The following is an 18242-nucleotide window of genomic DNA, read 5'->3' on the forward strand; positions in this document are numbered from 1 at the left end:
TACAGGAGGAAATACACTGGAGACAGAGGGAGGAGACACAAATTTCTGAAACATATTGCAGTGAATGCCATGGAAGGGAGAAAATGACACAGTAAAAAAGGCTAGAGATAACAAGTAAATACCTCAGTGGCTTCTCAGTTTTGTCAGAGGGCTATTCTAGTTTTCTTGGAGTCACTCTGGTAGACTTATTTCATTCCTTGGGAACTTACTCATGAAAGCTGAATGTCCAAAACATACCAACCACCAAGGATCTTTCCTCAGGATTTTTTCCCCATCAGCACTAAGCTAGAGTTATGTTTAAAATTGCATTTTAGGCTAATTAACAGCATCCTTTACTGATAATTTATTAGTCTGTAACATAATCCATTTTAGAAAGTGCTAAATAAATACAGATAATACTTTTTTAATACATTTTCTCTTACCACCATTAGACACTGTAGAGTTAATGAACATTTATTATACCCTGACATTTTTCCATATGTAAATTTTAAGTACTATGCAAATATCCAGTTTTTTCTAAGGTAAATGCCAGGTTGTTGACAAATGCTTTTTTAGAAATAAGCTATTGTTGTTCAGTCACTAAGTCCTGTCTGATTCTTTGCAACCCCATGGAATGTGGCATGCCAGGTTCCATTATCTCTGGAGTTTGCCCAAATTCATGTCTATTGAGTCGATGATGCTATTTAACCATCTCATTCTTTGCTGCCCCCTTCTTCTTTTGCCTTCAATCCTTCCCAACCAACATCAGTCTTTTCCAATGAGTCAACCCTTCACATCAGGTGGTCAAAGTATTGGAGTTTCAACATCAGTCCTTCCAATGAATATTCAAGGTTGATTTCCTTTAGGATTGACTAGTTTAATCCACTGGCCTTCCAAGGGATTCTCAAGAGTCATCTCCAACACCACAATTTGGAAGCATCAATAAGCTATGCAGAGAAGTAAATAGTATTTTATCTTCATTTAAACAAACAAGAATTATTTACAGGTGGATTCTAATTAGCAGCATAGCATTCCTTAGTGGCTTATAAGTCTAGGAGTAAATCAACATTAGAAACTTGCCATGTTACATATTCTGTTACATATTCAAAAAACCTCTCTCAGAAAATGGAGTGAAGATCATCAGAAAGGAGACCAGGAGTCAACTATATCCTTGACAAGTGTTCAGTCCTCATAAACACAGGTCTTGCTGGTCATGAACTCTGATAGGAGCCAATGTTGAGAAAGTTGTATTTTTACTCTTCATGCATAATTTTTTCTATAACCAGATGATGTGGCCAGAAACATAAAGATACACATTTGCAAATTTTAGGTTCACTCATCACTGATTTGTCCATTGAGCAGAGAATAATTTATGTGATGTCAAGTCCACAGGCTAAATGTTTAAAGGAGTCTACTTTCAATCAAACCACTATGAAATATTTTCCTTTTGTGATCACAAAATGGAGACAAACGTTACAGTTGTCATGATGGTTTCCTGTGATTCTATCTTGCATGTGTCTTGCTAATTCTAAATTAGCAATTTATGGTTATATAACAAGAGCTTCATTTCTTATTTATGCATTTATTTAACAATTATCTACATGATGCAAAGCACTTTTCTAAGATATGTACAAAAGTGAGCAAAATAAAGTCTCTGCAGTCATGAGTTTCATATTCTAAAAGGAGGAGGCAGACAGCAACCATATTTACACAAATGATAGAACGTCCGAGGAAAATAAAATAGGGTCATAAGAAAATGTTGAAATCTGCTGATACTTTAAGTAGGGTTTTCAGAAGCCTCTCTAAAGAGCTGGCAATTTGACTGAGACCTAAATGGTGAAAATGAGTCTGACACATCAGGGAGAAGAAAGTTTCAGACATGGAAAATCATAATTAAAATACAAAGACTCTGACAAAAGTACATGGTTGGCCTGTCAGGAGCAGTGAGATGGACAGTGTAGCTGGCACAGACTGAGAGAAACAAAGACCTGTTGGAAGTGTCTCTTTCACTGTGTAGAGCCTTGAGGGACATGGTAAGAATTAGGGATTATATTCCAACGACAATACGAAATCTTAGGAGGGTTGTACATAATGGAATAATATGATTTGGTAAACATTTTAAGGAAATCCCTATGACTACTGATTGGACAATGAACTTGGAGTTTGGAAGGGGGAAAGTATGGCAGTTGAAAGATCAGTTAGGAGTTTTCTGATGTAGTAAAAGTGAGAGATTATGTTGACTTCACCAGAGCAGTAAAGATGTTGAGAAGTACTCAGATTTGAAAGTCATTTGAGACAGCACCAAAATAACTTCTTGAAGGATTATGTATGGTGTATTATAGAAACTGCATCATGCAGCATCAGCACCTGCTCTGGGCCATTAAAAGTACTCCTTGAACTGGTCACTGAGCCAATTAGAGCAAGATAAGAAAAAATTGACTTCTAGCAAGAAAAAGGGCTCAGCCATGGATGTAAGACAGGAATGTGGTGGTGTGAGTTCTAGCTTTGTTTTGTATTTCTAAGAGTAAAGAAAAATTATAATTAGAGATTTCTGTATGAGCTGAGTGTACACTAATCTGTTTAAGTGATAGCTTTCAAACTCTTCTACATGAAATTTACTGGAAGTTTTCATCTGCTTCACTCTGATGGCATTAAATGAAAATACAAAACTCAGAACATATGTGGGAACATATTGTATTTTCAATGTCTAATTCTTCACTGGTTTCATCATAAAATCTAATCTCTAGGTTCTTGGCCAATTAAAATTCTGAATCTTCATTCTACGGTTGAGTTCCTATGATTTTTTGGTACACAATGCACATGACTGTTAGAAACGGATTTTAAAATTGGCCATTTTCAGTGAAGCATTTGACTTGCATCAGGATGTGAGAAGGTCACAGCTTGCCAAACATGCCAACTACTGCTAATATTTTATTGATCTGGTGAAAGTCATTTTCAGCTGCACTAAACGCACATCTTACTATGTTTCCTCAAACCAGACAAACCAGTTGAGGGCAGGGTACCATTGTCCTGATCCCCAGCAGAATTGCTTTCACTTAATTGTACTTTGGTGAATAGCAATTAATCCATATTGAAGGTGGTTATAAGAAATAGTTCTCTGAAATTCATAGTTATATATATTTTCAGGATTTATGAAGGAGTTAGTTTATTAAATCACAAGCATTCCTTTTTATGAAATAGTTCCCAGGAGATATTCCTATCTGATTGGAATATTAAAATTGACTGCTAATTATACCTTTGCAAAATATTTTTTCTTGTAATTGATATGAATTATTCTGATTCAATTTTCCTCTTTGTATAAGCTATTAAGGGCTTCCCTGTTGTCTCAGATAGTAAAGCATCTGTCTGCAATGCGGGAGACTGGGGTTCGATTCCTGGGTCAGGAAGATCCCCTGGAGAAGGAAATGGCAACCCACTCCAGTGCTTTTGCCTGGAAAATCCCATAGACGGGGGAGGTTGGTAGCCTACAGTCCACAGGGTCGCAAAGAGTCGGACACGACTGAGCGACTTTACTCTCACTTTTATAAGCTGTTAAAAAATCCCAAGATATTTTAGGTTACATAGAAAAACTTAAATAGTTAATTACTGTGTGCATGTTAACTTTTTTCCTGTGGGTTTTCTTTTTGCACCAGGTTTTATAGATTCCCTGTTATGTTTATTTTATGCCATGTCTTAAATTTCTGGAAAAAAAATCAAGATTGGACAAACTGCTTGATCTGTTTGGATCTCAGTTTTCTCATCTAAAACCTGAAAGTAAGATTACAAAACTTCCAAGATGCTTTCTTTCTATAACTGTGAATATTCAGATAGATGAAATATGTACTTCAGCTTTAGTAATGGGGAAACATTTTAGTACTTCTCAAATCCTTATATAAAAGCAGTGGCTTACTTTCCTACATAGAAAGCCAGCTCTGCCTTCAGGAAATGGAAAATCCGATTCCTACCCCATCCTGCTGGGGCTTCCCTGATGGTTTAGAAGTTAAAGAGTCTACCTGCAGTGCGGGAAACCTAGGTTCAGTCCCTGGGTGAGGAAGATCCTCTGGAGAAGAGAATGGCTACCCGTTCCAGTATTCTTGCCTGGAGCATTCCATGGACAGAGGAGCCTGGTCGGCTACAGTCCATGGGTTGCAAAGATTCAGACATGACTGAAAGACCAACACACACACACACCCTATCCTGGTCGGTTGCAGTCACACTTAGAACTATAGCCTTCAAGCAACATCTCTGAGTTCTTGGAACTTCTGAGGTTATTTTAGGTGACTATAGCTCTCCAGCAGTTTGTAATCTATACCCAGGTGGTTCACTTTATAACTGAACCTGAAATGGTGGATAAAGAAAAAAATGTTTTGGCATTAGTCAAATATTTCCCTGGTGGCTCAGATGGTAAAGAATCCACTTACAATGTGAGAGACCTGGCTTCAATCCCTGGTTTGGGAAGATCCCCTGGAGGAGGGCACAGCAACCCACCCCAGCATTCTTGCCTGGAGAATCCCCATGGACAGAGAAGCCTGGCAGGCTGCAGTCCATGGGCTCACAAAGAATCAGACATGACTGAGTGACTAAACACAGCACAACAGCACAGCATATATATTTCATGGAAGTATTTTATTTTGTCCTGAACTATGGCCAGTTGGCTTCAGACAGTAAAGTGTCTGCCTGAAGCGCAGGAGACCTGAAATAGATCCCTGGGTTGGAAAGATCCCCCAGAGAAGGAAATGGCAACCCACCCCAGTACTCTTACCTGGAAAATCCCATGGACAGAGAAGCCTGGTAGCCTACAGTCCATGGGGTCTCAAAGAGTTGGAAACGACTGAGAGACTTTACTCACGTTATGGCCAGTTGACTCTGTTCTCTATTTTTTGAATCCAGAAAAATCACAAAGTAAAATTGTTCCCTGGACCAGATACAGGTTTTCATCATGCCAAGCTACTACAAACACAAAAACAAATAGATATTAATGAGCAAAAATTTTTAAGGAAATACCACTATATAAGGTCAACAAGGAGCTATAAAGTAATGTAGTATTTCTGAAACTTACTTCATGCTGTGCCTCTGCCAAGAGCTTGAATTGTGTCTGGTTCCAAGCACTAAGTATATTTCACTATAATCTATCTTTGCCTTGGGGTTTTTAAGTGATTTGCAGGCTGAAAGATGTTGGGGATGACTGCTTTTGATTCTTTCATAGTACTGCAGTCAGAGTGGGAACTGAGAAACTGCAGGCCAGCTGCCTCAAGAAGTGCATCTTTCCACTCTGTGGTCTTTTCTGAAGACTAATTACTGTTTTAGATATCCCTGGGCTTTTTCTCTGCATCTTATGTGAGCAAAACCTATTAAATGTCATGCTTCTGGATTTCTGTTCCACTTGTGAACTTTGCCATTAAACCAAGTCTTTTCTTTACCTGCTTTTGTCCTAGTCCCTTCCTCCTTCCAGTTAAAGAGCTCACTTAAAGTAAATTCTACAATGAACAGTAAAAAGATTAAAAAAGGACTGTTCTTTACCTTGGTATAGCAATAAAATAGGTAAAATTTCTACTCATTTCACATTCTTTATTTGCCATCTCTTCTTGCTGATTTTCCCATATTCAAGTCCAATGTTTTCAACTCTTTCATTGTAATATCACTGCAAAAGGAATACCAAGTAGCAAACTGAAAGCAACACGGATGCCTAAACATTGACTCTAATTTCTTTCAGTTGCCTTTTTAATTTATTTTGTTACATTTTTTCTCTGTTAATTACATATTTAATAATATATTATATTAATTAAAAAATTAATGAACTATTCCAAATCCTGAAAGATGATGCTGTGAAAGTGCTGCACTCAGTATGCCAGCAAATTTGGAAAACTCAGCAGTGGCCACAAGACTGGAAAAGGTCAGTTTTCATTCCAATCTCAAAGAAAGGCAATGCCAAAGAATGCTCAAACTACCACACAATTGCACTCATCTCACACGCTAGTAAAGTAATGCTCAAAATTCTCCAAGCCAGGCTTCAGCAATATGTGAACCTTGAACTTCCTGATGTTCAAGCTGGTTTTAGAAAAGGCAGAGGAACCACAGATCAAATTGCCAACATCTGCTGGATCATAGAAAAAGCAAGAGAGTTCCAGAAAAACATCCATTGCTGCTTTATTGACTATGCCAAAGCCTTTGACTGTGTGGATCACAACAAACTGTGGAAAATTCTGAAAGAGATGGGAATACCAGACCACCTGATCTGCCTCTTGAGAAATTTGTATGCAGGTCAGGAAGCAACAGTTAGAACTGGACATGGAACAACAGACTGGTTCCAAATAGGAAAAGGAGTTCATCAAGGCTATATATTGTTACCCTGTTTATTTAACTTATATGCAGAGTACATCATGAGAAACGCTGGACTGGAAGAAACACAAGCTGGAATCAAGATTGCCGGGAGAAATATCAATAACCTCAGATATGCAGATGACACTACCCTTATGGCAGAAAGTGAAGAGGAACTAAAAAACCTCTTGATGAAAGTGAAAGTGGAGAGTTAAAAAGTTGGCTTACAGCTCAACATTCAGAAAACGAAGATCATGGCATCCGGTCCCATCACTTCATGGGAAATAGATGGGGAAACAGTGGAAACAGTGTCAGACTTTATTTTTCTGGGCTCCAAAATCACTACAGATGGTGACTAGAGCCATGAAATTAAAAGACACTTACTCCTTGGCAGGAAAGTTATGACCAACCTAGATAGCATATTCAAAAGCAGAGACATTACTTTGCCAACAAAGGTTCATCTAGTCAAGGCTATGGTTTTTCCTGTGGTCATGTATGGATGTGAGAGTTGGACTGTGAAGAAGGCTGAGCTCCGAAGAATTGATGGTTTTGAACTGTGGTGTTGGAGAAGACTCTTGAGAGTCCCTTGGACTGCAAGGAGGTCCAACCAGTCCATTCTGAAGGAGATCAGCCCTGGGATTTCTTTGGAAGGAATGATGCTAAAGCTGAAACTCCAGTAATTTGGCCACTTCATGCGAAGAGTTGACTCACTGGAAAAGACTCTGATGCTGGGAGGGATTGGGGGCAGGAGGAGAAGGGGACAACAGAGGATGAGATGGCTGGATGGCATCGCTGACTCGATGGACATGAGTCTCAGTGAACTCCGGGAGTTGGTGATGTACAGGGAGGCCTGGCGTGCTGTGATTCATGGGGTCGCAAAGGGTCGGACATGACTGAGCGACTGATCTGATCTGATCTGAATGCTATATATGAACTTTATACATGATATAAAACATTAATGTCAGAAACAGTAACCCTTAAGACCAAGAGCACCCAAAGAAATAAGATGTTCATAGTGATATAATAATGAAAAAAAGGTCATTCATATCAAAACCATAAAAATTGTAAATGTGTGCATACACTCGTAAGAGTTTCAAGACACATGAAGTAAAAATGGATAGAATTAAAAACAGAAGTAGATAAGGCTACATAGCCAGCAGTTTTCATGCCTTTTTCTCACCAACTGATAGAACCAATTTTAAATCAGCAAAGATGTAGAAGTTCTGTACAACACTATCAACCATCTTAATCTAACTGACTTTTATAAAGCATTACAACCTACAACTACAGAATACATTTCCTTTTCAAGTGTGCATAATACCTTCAACAATATACAAAATTTTCTGGGACAAAAACAAGTGTGTCAATAAACTTAAAAGAACCAAAATTGTATAGCATTGTTCTCTGACCAAAATAGAATCAAATTGGGAATAAAAAAACATCTAGAAAAAAATATAATTTAAAAGGAAAATAATATAACTTTAATATTAATATTTATTTAATTAATATTAAGACTTAAAGATAGAGCTAGAGTAGTACTTGTAAAGAAATGTAGTTTTTAATGCTTATAATAGAAAAGAAATAAAAGGTGTAAAAATCAGTGACCTTAAAAAGCTGGAAGAAGAAGTGCAAAGAAAACCCAAAGTAAGCAGAAAGCAATGAACCAGGAAACAGGCAAACAATAGAGAAAATTAGCATAGCCAAGACTTTATTCTTTGATAACATCAACAAAATTAATACTCCCCCACCTCATGTAATTAGGAATAAAAAAAGAATGCAAATCATGTTTATGCATGATTGGGGATCTCAAAGATTTCCATCATAACTAACAAGATAACTTTGCTAATATAAAGTATCCATGTTATTTGAACTTGTCCATCATATTTTCACATTCATTTTTCAATAAGAAGCATTCTGGATGTAACTTGCAGTAAAAAGTTTCCTTAAAGCCTCAAATTTTTGAAATTCTGTCAGTAAGTTGAAATATAATAATATTTATGTTTGGATGAGAGAACTGTTCCAATAATTAATTGGCTATGAAAGCTGTTAATTTTACATGCAAAACAATAGTTAAATTGTGAAAAAGATTGGCAGTTAATGCAAATATGGAATTAGCTAGCTAGACAGCTTTAAAGATTATTATATTCTTTTGAACCTAAAAATATGTATAAAAATTTAAGTAATGCAAAGCAGAAAAATGAAACTTACACTACATTTAATCCTAGTATTTATAAACTTTGTTGTGATAGTACTTTTAACATAAATAACATAAAACTGAATTTGATATTTAGTTTAATTCAGTTTATAATCTAAGAACTTCAAATAAAAGTCTTATTAAAAATTTGTATATATCTGTTTGGGGAGTGGGTAATTTCCTCGGTTCTGTCTCGTTGCAGCAAAAATTTAAAGTGATGGACAGACCAGTGTTACAACTCAGTTTTATTGGCAAGCAAAGGAAAATACCTCAAGGTGTGAAGGCGGCCAACCCAAAAGACGCAAAAAGAAGAGAAGCCCCCAGCTCAATTTTGGCTCCTCTTTTTATGTTTTTTTCTCCTCCAAGTGGGCCTGTCCTATAAAGTTGGGCTAGCCAGTAGGGCTGTTTGTTTTACTTAAGGCCCTCACTCCAGTCCTCAGATGTTCCTTTATTCTATTTTCGTGGGCTTTTCCCTTCTTTGTCTTTTAACCACAGCCATTTTGGACTCCTTTTTCCTATTCTAACTACCTAACATATCTTTCAAGGAAAATTCAAAGTGGATTATCTGCTTGTCCCCTCAAATTTTTCTTGAAGGAAAAAATCCTCTACAATCATGCATAGGTGTAAGAATAAATTCCTTAAATTGTGCATAATAAAGAATATACAACATGAGAATATAGGAAAAATTGAGACACTCCAAATATTCTCATTAGTTAAACTTCAAAATTCAGACTTAACCATAATGCTCTTTCAAAAAGGCATTCTTGAAAATTTTGAGTATTGGAAATCTTGTTCAACTTTTTACAAAAGCTTTTAGAAAATTGTTTTGGATTGTCATTCATTTTTGTGGCTCAGCTGGTAAAGAATCCACCTGCAATGCGGGAGACCTGGATTCGATCCCTGGGTTGGGAAGATCCCCTGGAGAAGGGAAAGGCTACCCACTCCAGTATTCTGGCCTGGAGAATTCCATGGACTGTATAGTCCATGGGGTCGCAAAGAGTCGGACACGACTGTGCAACTTTCACTTCACTCATTATTTTCAGTAGACAAACTTAAAAATGTGTGTGACATGCTAAAGTTATAAATTCTCCTAGAAATACTATGTTACTTGCCAGTAGGAGCTGGATCAGGGTAGCTCCCATCATTCCACAAACTACCTGCCTATAAAACTCATAGTGTAGGACTTTGCCTGTGGTCCAATGGTTAAGAATCCACCTACAGGAGTTTGTCGGGCGTTTGGCGGGAGCAATTGTTAGTGGGTGTCGCTGTCATGTCTGGTCATGGCAAGCAAGGCGGCAAGGCCCGCGCCAAGGCCAAGTCGCGCAAAGAAAAAAAAAAAAGAATCCACCTACAAATGCAGGGGACATAGGTTTGATCCCTAGTCTGGGAAAATTTCACATGCCACAGAGCAACTAAGCATTGAGCCACAGCTTCAGAGCCTTCGTGCCACAACGACTAAGGTCCCCACACCTAAAACCTGTGCTGTAACAAGAGAAGCCACTGCAATGAGAAGCCCACTTACTACAATTAGAGAAGAGCCCCCACTCACAGAAACTAGAGGAAGCCTGGGCATAGCAACAAAGACTTAGTGCAGCCAAATATAAACAAATAAAAATTTAAAAAAACAGCATATCATATATGAAACGAGTCGCCAGTCCAGGTTCGATGCACAATACTGGATGCTTGGGGCTGGTGCACTGGGACGACCCAGAAGGATGGTATGGGGAGGGAGGAGGGTTCAGGATGGGGAACACATCTTTGCCTGTGGCGGATTCATTCCAATGTATGGCAGAACCAATACAACATTGTACAGTTTAAAAAATAAAATAAAATTAAAAAAAAAAAACAGCATAGAAAAGGCAGTAGAAACAGTGAGAAGTAGAGAAAGAGGAAGAGGAAAAGGATGGAAGAGGAGAAGAAGGAAGAGGAGAGTAGAGAGGAGAAAAGATCTAAGGACAAGGGTCTCCTACCAAATGCCCTCTTCTCTGAAGGTATGAATCTTTTAAAAGGACAGAGATCGGCCAGGGGTGTCACAATATTTGATGTCTTCTGCCATGGAAGGAAACACCAGGTATGGAAAAGAAGTTTTCCTCTCAAATGGTCCTCAGGCCTTCTTTGTGCCAGGGCTTGACTTACACTCTACATCTTCTCCAGATGCAGAGGATTTGGAGAAGAATCACATGAGGTCCCTGCTCAGAAGGAATGCACAAGGTAGTAAAGAAGGCAGACCTCTCAACAGCCATCTGCACCCTCCAGCTTGACTTCTTCACTTCCTACTCCATCCTCCACTCACTGCAAAGTGGTTCTGCCCCAACCACATCATTAAAATAACTCTCAAGGATATGTACTAGGCAAATCTAATAATATATTTCATCTGTCCTCTTGGTCCTCCTCTCCTACTCTGTGAAGTCACATATTCCTGAGTTTTCTCCTATTTCTTAGGCCATTCCTTGCTCATAAACTATAATTGAAAGTGAGTCCCTTAGTTGTGTCTGACTCTTTGAAACCATAGCCTACCAGGCTCCTCCATCCATGGAATTTTCCATGGATGTACTGGAAAGTACATTTTCCATGGAAGTACTGGAGTGGGTTGCCATTTTCTTCTCCAGGGGATCTTCCTGACCCAGGGATCAAACCCAGGTCTCCCACATTGCAGGCAGAAGCGTTACCATCTGAGCCACCAGAGAAGCTCATATACTATATTGAATAGTATATTCGCTGCTTTCTCACGCTGTGTTGGTGATTCCCAGGGTTCTCACCTTCTCTCTTGCTAGGTGGTATCATCAGCTCATAACTTTCACCACATTATTTCCATACATAACCCATATGAGACCACAAATGGAGGGATAATGTAAATTATTATATTGGATTCCTAAATTGAACATTTATTGACACCTCAGTTCAGTTCAGTTCAGTCACTCAGTCATGCCTGACTCTCTGCGACCCCGTGGACTGCAGTACTCCAGGCCTCCCTGTCCATCACCAACTCCCGGAGCCTACCCAAACTTATGTCCATTGAGTTGATGATGCCATCCAAACATCTCATCCTCTGTCGTCCCCTTCTCCTCCTGCCCTCAATCTTTCCCAGCATTAGAATCTTTTCAAATTGACACCTCAAGATATGTGAACTCATTCAGATGTCACTTATACTTGTCCAGACATTAGACATTCTCATTTGTTTTCAAACATCACACAGATTTTAGTCAATATTGACCTAGGTATTGAAATTTTAAAAATTAGACTCCTGTCACCTATGTGAATATAGATGACCTCAGTAAGAGTTCTTATTTTGTTTTTATTTGTTAATTCATTCATTAATTAACAACAAATTAATTCTTTTGGCAACAGCCCTTTAATCAATTTTGGAAACATCTCCTGGCTTGGCCAGTACTGGGGAAGGGATGTGTTCATTTCTTTTTTCTCTGCAGCCATTCACAGGTGGGCAAGGTCAGAATGTCTCCCTGTGAACCTAATAAAGGCACTTTAACATTCAGGCAGAGGGGCAGGGTTCCTTGCTGCAGGCCATTATGTATACTTACAGCTGTAGATAGCATCCTTTTAGTGATTATAGTAACAAAAGCAATGAAAAGCAAAGTCAGATTCTGTTCTTTCAAAATTAGAAAGCAACTAAAGAATCAAAGAAATATGTAAGGATATCATGTGGTATTCCCTCTGTTTAAATGATAAGTAGACTTACAGGATTCTAAAATGCTCTCAGTTCATTATTATTGTGCATGCGTGCTGAGTCACTTCAGTCATGTCTGACACTGTGCAACCCATGAACTGCAGCCCACCAAGGTTCCTCTGTCCATGGGATTCTCCAGGCAAGAAAACTGGAGTGGGTTGCTGTGTTCTCCAGGGCATCTTCCCGACCCAGGGATTGAACCTGCGTCATTTAGGTCTATCCTACCTGGGCAGGTGGGTTTTTTACTACTGGCACCACCTAGGAAGCCTCATTATTACTGCAATGAGTGTAATTTTTCTAATTACTGCCCTGTAACTTTAAGATTGCACATTTTGCTACATTTGACCTTTGCTGGACTGTCAATGATTTTTTGAAGCTATTCAGAAAAATAAACTTTTCAAATATTTAAGTTATTCATCTATTCAAATGATTAGGATGGAATAGATATGAATCTTTAAAATAGATTCAAAAATTTCAAAGAGTAAATGACCTTTTCTCATCTTCAATAAGCATGTGAATAATGGTAGACAAGTTACAATGGCTTTAGGACTAATATATGTGGTTTTAGTTGGAACTTCAAAGAACATCTCAAAGTAGAAGTTTGATTTTTTTTTATTTTACTTTAGTTATTTTTCCTTAGAAAACAAGTGTGAAAGATATAAGCAGAATAGATTGTTGAAACTTCCAAAATGACCCTCCTATTTAAAAAAGGTAATTGAGTTTAAAAAGGAAAAGTTATTAAATCACATGAGATGATGTTGACAGCATCATATGTTTCATCAGCACACTTCTTATTCATATGCACACATATATTGCAGAGTTAGACTAAAATTCTTCTCAGTGCACATTTTATTGGTACACCAAATGGTGAAGGACAGGTCATTATGTTGTGAAGTTTGAAAATTTTCTCTTTACAGAGGGCCCTTTTCCGAGCCCTATTAAACTTAGATACCAATCTACCTTGCCTTTACCGTTCAGTGACCTTGATCTGACCTGCCTGCATCTCACTTTATAAAACAGGGAAGTCTTTCTTATTAATGGCTCACATTTATGAAATCAGCTGCTTTTTATTTCAAAAGAGAATGTAACTGATATATACATATACATAAATTTGCATTTTATATCAGAATATTTATATTTTTCTCCTATTGAGGTAATTTCAGGCTTCAGCAACTACTAAATCTAATTTAATCCTTCTGTGATAAGTATAGGAAGAATGGAGTAAGAAGGGATATCTTTGGAATACATGGACTCCTGGTGCCCTGGAACAAGTAACAAACCTGGCTATTACTGCTAAAAACCCATCATATGGTACAAGATGCTATGACTCTCCATTACCAATTTCCTGAGACCTGCAGTCCTCCCTTCCCTTTAGACTATCAGAACTCTCCACCCCTTTCTGGAGAGTTCTGCTCTCCTCTAACCACCCCTTATTGCCGACACATGCGTATTTTCTTTTCTGGTCCATTTGACATTATTTTAATTTAGTTAGTCTTTAATTATATTTTCTACCATAATACCCCTATTATGATGACTTGGAACACAGCCCTGTGCCTCTGGTATTTATGGTTCCCATTTAGCTCTGCCTCTCCCAGAGAGTCCCAGTTTCAAATATTCTGCCCTATTGTCCTCATAAATGCACTCACACTTATCAAACCATCTGTCCTGAATTTCAGTTTCTAAAATAATGCTTTGGCACTCTTGGTTGGAATTTGAAATGCCTTTTTCTCATGGAAATAATATTATAAATGCTGGTAAGGTTCCCAGGCAAGCCCCAAAGCTCATTTAACCCATAGTTGAATGTAACACAGATAATATTAATGAATTATTTCTCAATTAATCCACCAGCCTATATGGATTTCAAGGTGGACAGGAGTTAGACAGCATCTCAATATTCTGGGCTCCAGGAGGTGATAGGCTAACAACAAAGGAGGATCAAGTACTCATGAAAAGCAAGTCCTGCTGGAGGAAAAACACATAACTGATGTTTTGTATATGTGAGTTAGACTTTTCAGATTATAAACAAAAAAGATATATCTGGTTCCACTCAAATAATGAAAGTTCATTATATGGATTGTCAGGGAAGTATGGAAAGAAAGAATGGATCAGAGAGAGAATCATCAGAGAGCTGAAGTCATAAAAAAATCTGAAGTGAACCTGAGGATAGAACAATCAGCACAGTTGAGTCTCCAGACTGAGCAGCAGCTGTAGAGAGCTGGTTGGCTTTATGCCCTCGGCAGCAGTGCTCTACTTATGGTGACTCAGCTATTCTCTACATTGCCTCTTGAAACTTCTCATCATTACTAGACTCATGCTATTTTGCATTAACAATGCTCAAGTGAAAGAATGTTATTGTTTTAGACAGTCTACATCTAATGCACTGAATTCCCCTTCAGGCCGGCTGTCCACTCAAAACACTACAGCTTTGGGGAATTCCACCAATCCTTAATATAGTCAGTGGTAGTGAGGGTACTAAATTAGGGTGGCCATTTGTCCCAGACAGTCCTGTTGATACCTATTTTCCTGGTATCATTAGTAGGATCCCTTTCATTCTCAAAAGTGTTCTGTTTTTATTACAATTATATTGTTTCTCTATGAAGAATCACATTGAACCAAAGCATGAGATTTGTAGGTCAGAAAATGCCTACAGGATATCAAGTACTGGCATTCACCCCAACATCTGTCTAGTCCAGTAGGCTATTACATCAGCAAGGCCCAATCCATTAAATTGCTAGATTATGGGATTCATTCTTAGCAGTAACATGTAATTCATCAGTTCTACATGCAAAGATGTCAGTTAATTCAATCAATGTATTTTTACGGGACACTTCCATGTCCCAGGCACTATTCTAGGTACTGTAGATCAATCAGTAAACAAACATAAAAAAGTCCCTGCTCTTGTTGTGCTCACACTGTGGTTACATCATTTCTTAATTGTAGAAAATATTCATTGAATACTTCTAATGCTGAGCACTCATCTTCATATTAAATATGTCCTCAAAACAACTCCATGGAGTAGGTCCTATTTATAGGCAATGATGTCATTGCCATCATTATCATCATCATCAAGGATTGAACCATAGAGAATTCTTTTAAATTTTTAAACCTTTTATTTTGTATTGGAGTATAGCCCAGTAACAATGTTATGATAGCTTCAGGTGAACAGCAAAGGGACTCAGCCATACATATGCATGTATCCATTATCCCCCAAACTCCCCTACTATCCAGGCTGCCACGTAACACTAAGCAGTTCCCTGCTCAAAGGTATATAGTTGGACCTTGTCAGCTATCCATTTTAAACATAGCAGTGTGTACATGTCGATCTAAAACTCTCTTAACTATCCATTCCCCTCATTTTTCTCCCCGGCAACCATAATTTTGTCCACAGAGAATTTTAGAAACATGTCAAGAAGAGATGGCTAATGAGCAGTAGACTGAGGATTTGAACCCAGAAGGTCTACTTCTGAGTCTTTGTCATGACTACTATATTATTCCACTTACCTCTTTGCAGGAAGTGCAGTCTCCCTCTTGAGAATTTCCAGGAATTGAAGAAGAATCCCAGGGTTTTAAAAGTCCAAGAGAAACCATTTCTACTCAAAACATGTATATAAAAAATTGAACTGAAATATGAACAAGCTACCATTATCCTTGCCTTCTCCTGTCAATTTTTTAGCACTGTCATGGCACAATTTAACAGACTTTTGTCCATTTTTTTGGAGAATCCCTTGAGGACCATTTGCCCACTGGTATCATGTGCTCGAAGTTTACATTCTTAGATCACAAGCTCTCGGTTAGCCACTGTTTCCCAAGACAATACTCCAAGTCTAGAGCATTTCCAGACTTGCCTACACTTTGCTAAATCTGTTCTCCAGCCTGTGGATAGCTCTTATCTTCCAGAGTTCACCAGCCTAAATGTCACTTTTTCTGAAAAAAGTTTATATATATATATATACAGTCCTTCCTTCCTCAGTTTAATTGTCAGTTGTCTACAAGAAGATCATCTCCCAAAAACTGGAGAACTTTATGCCAGGGATAAAAGATAAATATTTGAAAATTAAGCAATGCAACTCACCTTATTGGCAGAATTAAAGAGAAAAATTTCATGATCCCTTCAATACTTACAGAAAAAGCTAACTGATAAAATTCAGCAAGCGCAATAAAAATCTCAGCAAATTAGGAACAGAAAGGAACTGTCTCAATTTGATAAAGGATGTCTATGCAGAACTTTTAGCTAAGTTCTGTAATGATAAGTCAATGAATTTGTTTGCCCTAGGTCAGGAAAACATTAAGAGTGTCTGCTTTCACCTTTTCTTTTTAACATTGTAATGGAGGTCTTAGCAATGCAAGAAGGCAAGAAAAAGAAATATGCCTAATGATTTTATAAAGTAAAACTGCCCTTATTCCAAGACAATATGATTATTTATGTAGAAAGTCCTAATAAATCTATAAAATTACTGCAATTAATTTTAAATTTAACATGACCGTGGGATACCAGGTCAGTATAAAAATATAATAGCAAGTCAGTAAAAAAATTAAATTATATGTCTATAAACTGGCAATCAAAATTAGGAAGTAAATTTACAAAATAATAATGCTTAAAATGGCAACAAAATCCCAAAATATTTAGGAATTTTTATTAATGTGCAAGAGCTCTATAATAAATACTATTTTGAAAATATAGAGAAATTAAATAAGGCTTAAATAAATGAAAAGAAAAACTATGTTAATGGATTGGAAGACTTAATATTGTTAAAATATCAATTATTTCTGTACTACCAGAGGCAGTTAGGCAGGGTTGGTTGTTAAAGAAGGCTTGGAGGGTTCAAAATAACAAAGCTTACAAATATAAAGTTTATTGTAGGAGAAGAATATAATATAACATCCATCTTCAGGGGCTGTCAGCCATTTTAAACATTCTAGGTCCACCTGCAAACTCAAATTGCCCTCCTCTGTAAGATTCACAGGGAAACACATTTTCTGTCTTGGACCAGAAACTACCAAGATGTTCAGAGAGCACTTTAGAACCAGGGATTCTGAAATGGAATCTCAACTGTGATTTCTTATACTCTGTTGGTCACATTGCCAATTGTGCAATGTAACCAGTCTTAACAGTGGATTTTTCCTTCCCCAGGGTCTCACTGAGATGAGATGCAAGTGATCGAGTCCACTGTTATCGATAAATAATGCTGAAAAGATGGTACATACCACTCTGAAATTCCTTGGGCTTATGACTACAAAGCAAAACTATTCATCAGTACATTTCATGCTACAACCAGAGGTCAGTACAGTGTAGGTACTTTCGCAGAACACCTCAGGCCAAATCCAGAGTCCTGAAATTAACTTTCATGGAGAAATCTTTCAGTAGAATCAACACCATCTCTACCGAAATCCTAGCAGACATTCTTTTTCAAATTAAGACACATTCAAAAATATATACAGATACTCAGACAACCTAAAATAAAGCAGTACTGAAAAAGAATGAATTTAGAGAACTTACATTGCCTGATTTCAAGACTTACTCTAAGTAGAATAATTGGTACTATGGAGTTAACATAGGTAGCGATGTTTAGGTCAATGAATTAGGATGGAATCCAGAAATAGGCTCTCACACATACATAACTGATTCTTAACAAAGATACCAAGGTAATTAACACTTCTCCCTATTTCTCCCACTAAGAACAGCTAAAAATATTGAAATGAAACATGAGAACCTAGGGCATAATGCATTGGTGAGTTTTCTGGGCTTTATTTTATCTAACATATTCTACACTGCACATTTAGGGAAGCCCACAAACTTGGAAACAACAACAGCAGACAACAAACATGTCCTAAGAAGTCTGCTGTCTCTAAGCAAAGGACTCTAAAAGAGTAGCCTCTGTAATGGAACTACTGATTTGATTGATAGCTATTTTCTCTCTGCTTTCAGATTGGGTAATCTTTCTATCCTTACCTGATGGTAATGAGATAATCATACATCACACTTCAACACACTGGGATGGTGTCAGAGAAGGCTGAGTGCTGGGACTTTAAATGAAAATAATGAGCAACACCTCAGGGACTCAAATG

The sequence above is a fragment of the Bos indicus x Bos taurus genome, chromosome 3 (genome assembly GCF_003369695.1).
Source record: "Bos indicus x Bos taurus breed Angus x Brahman F1 hybrid chromosome 3, Bos_hybrid_MaternalHap_v2.0, whole genome shotgun sequence".
NCBI lineage: Eukaryota > Metazoa > Chordata > Mammalia > Artiodactyla > Bovidae > Bos > Bos indicus x Bos taurus.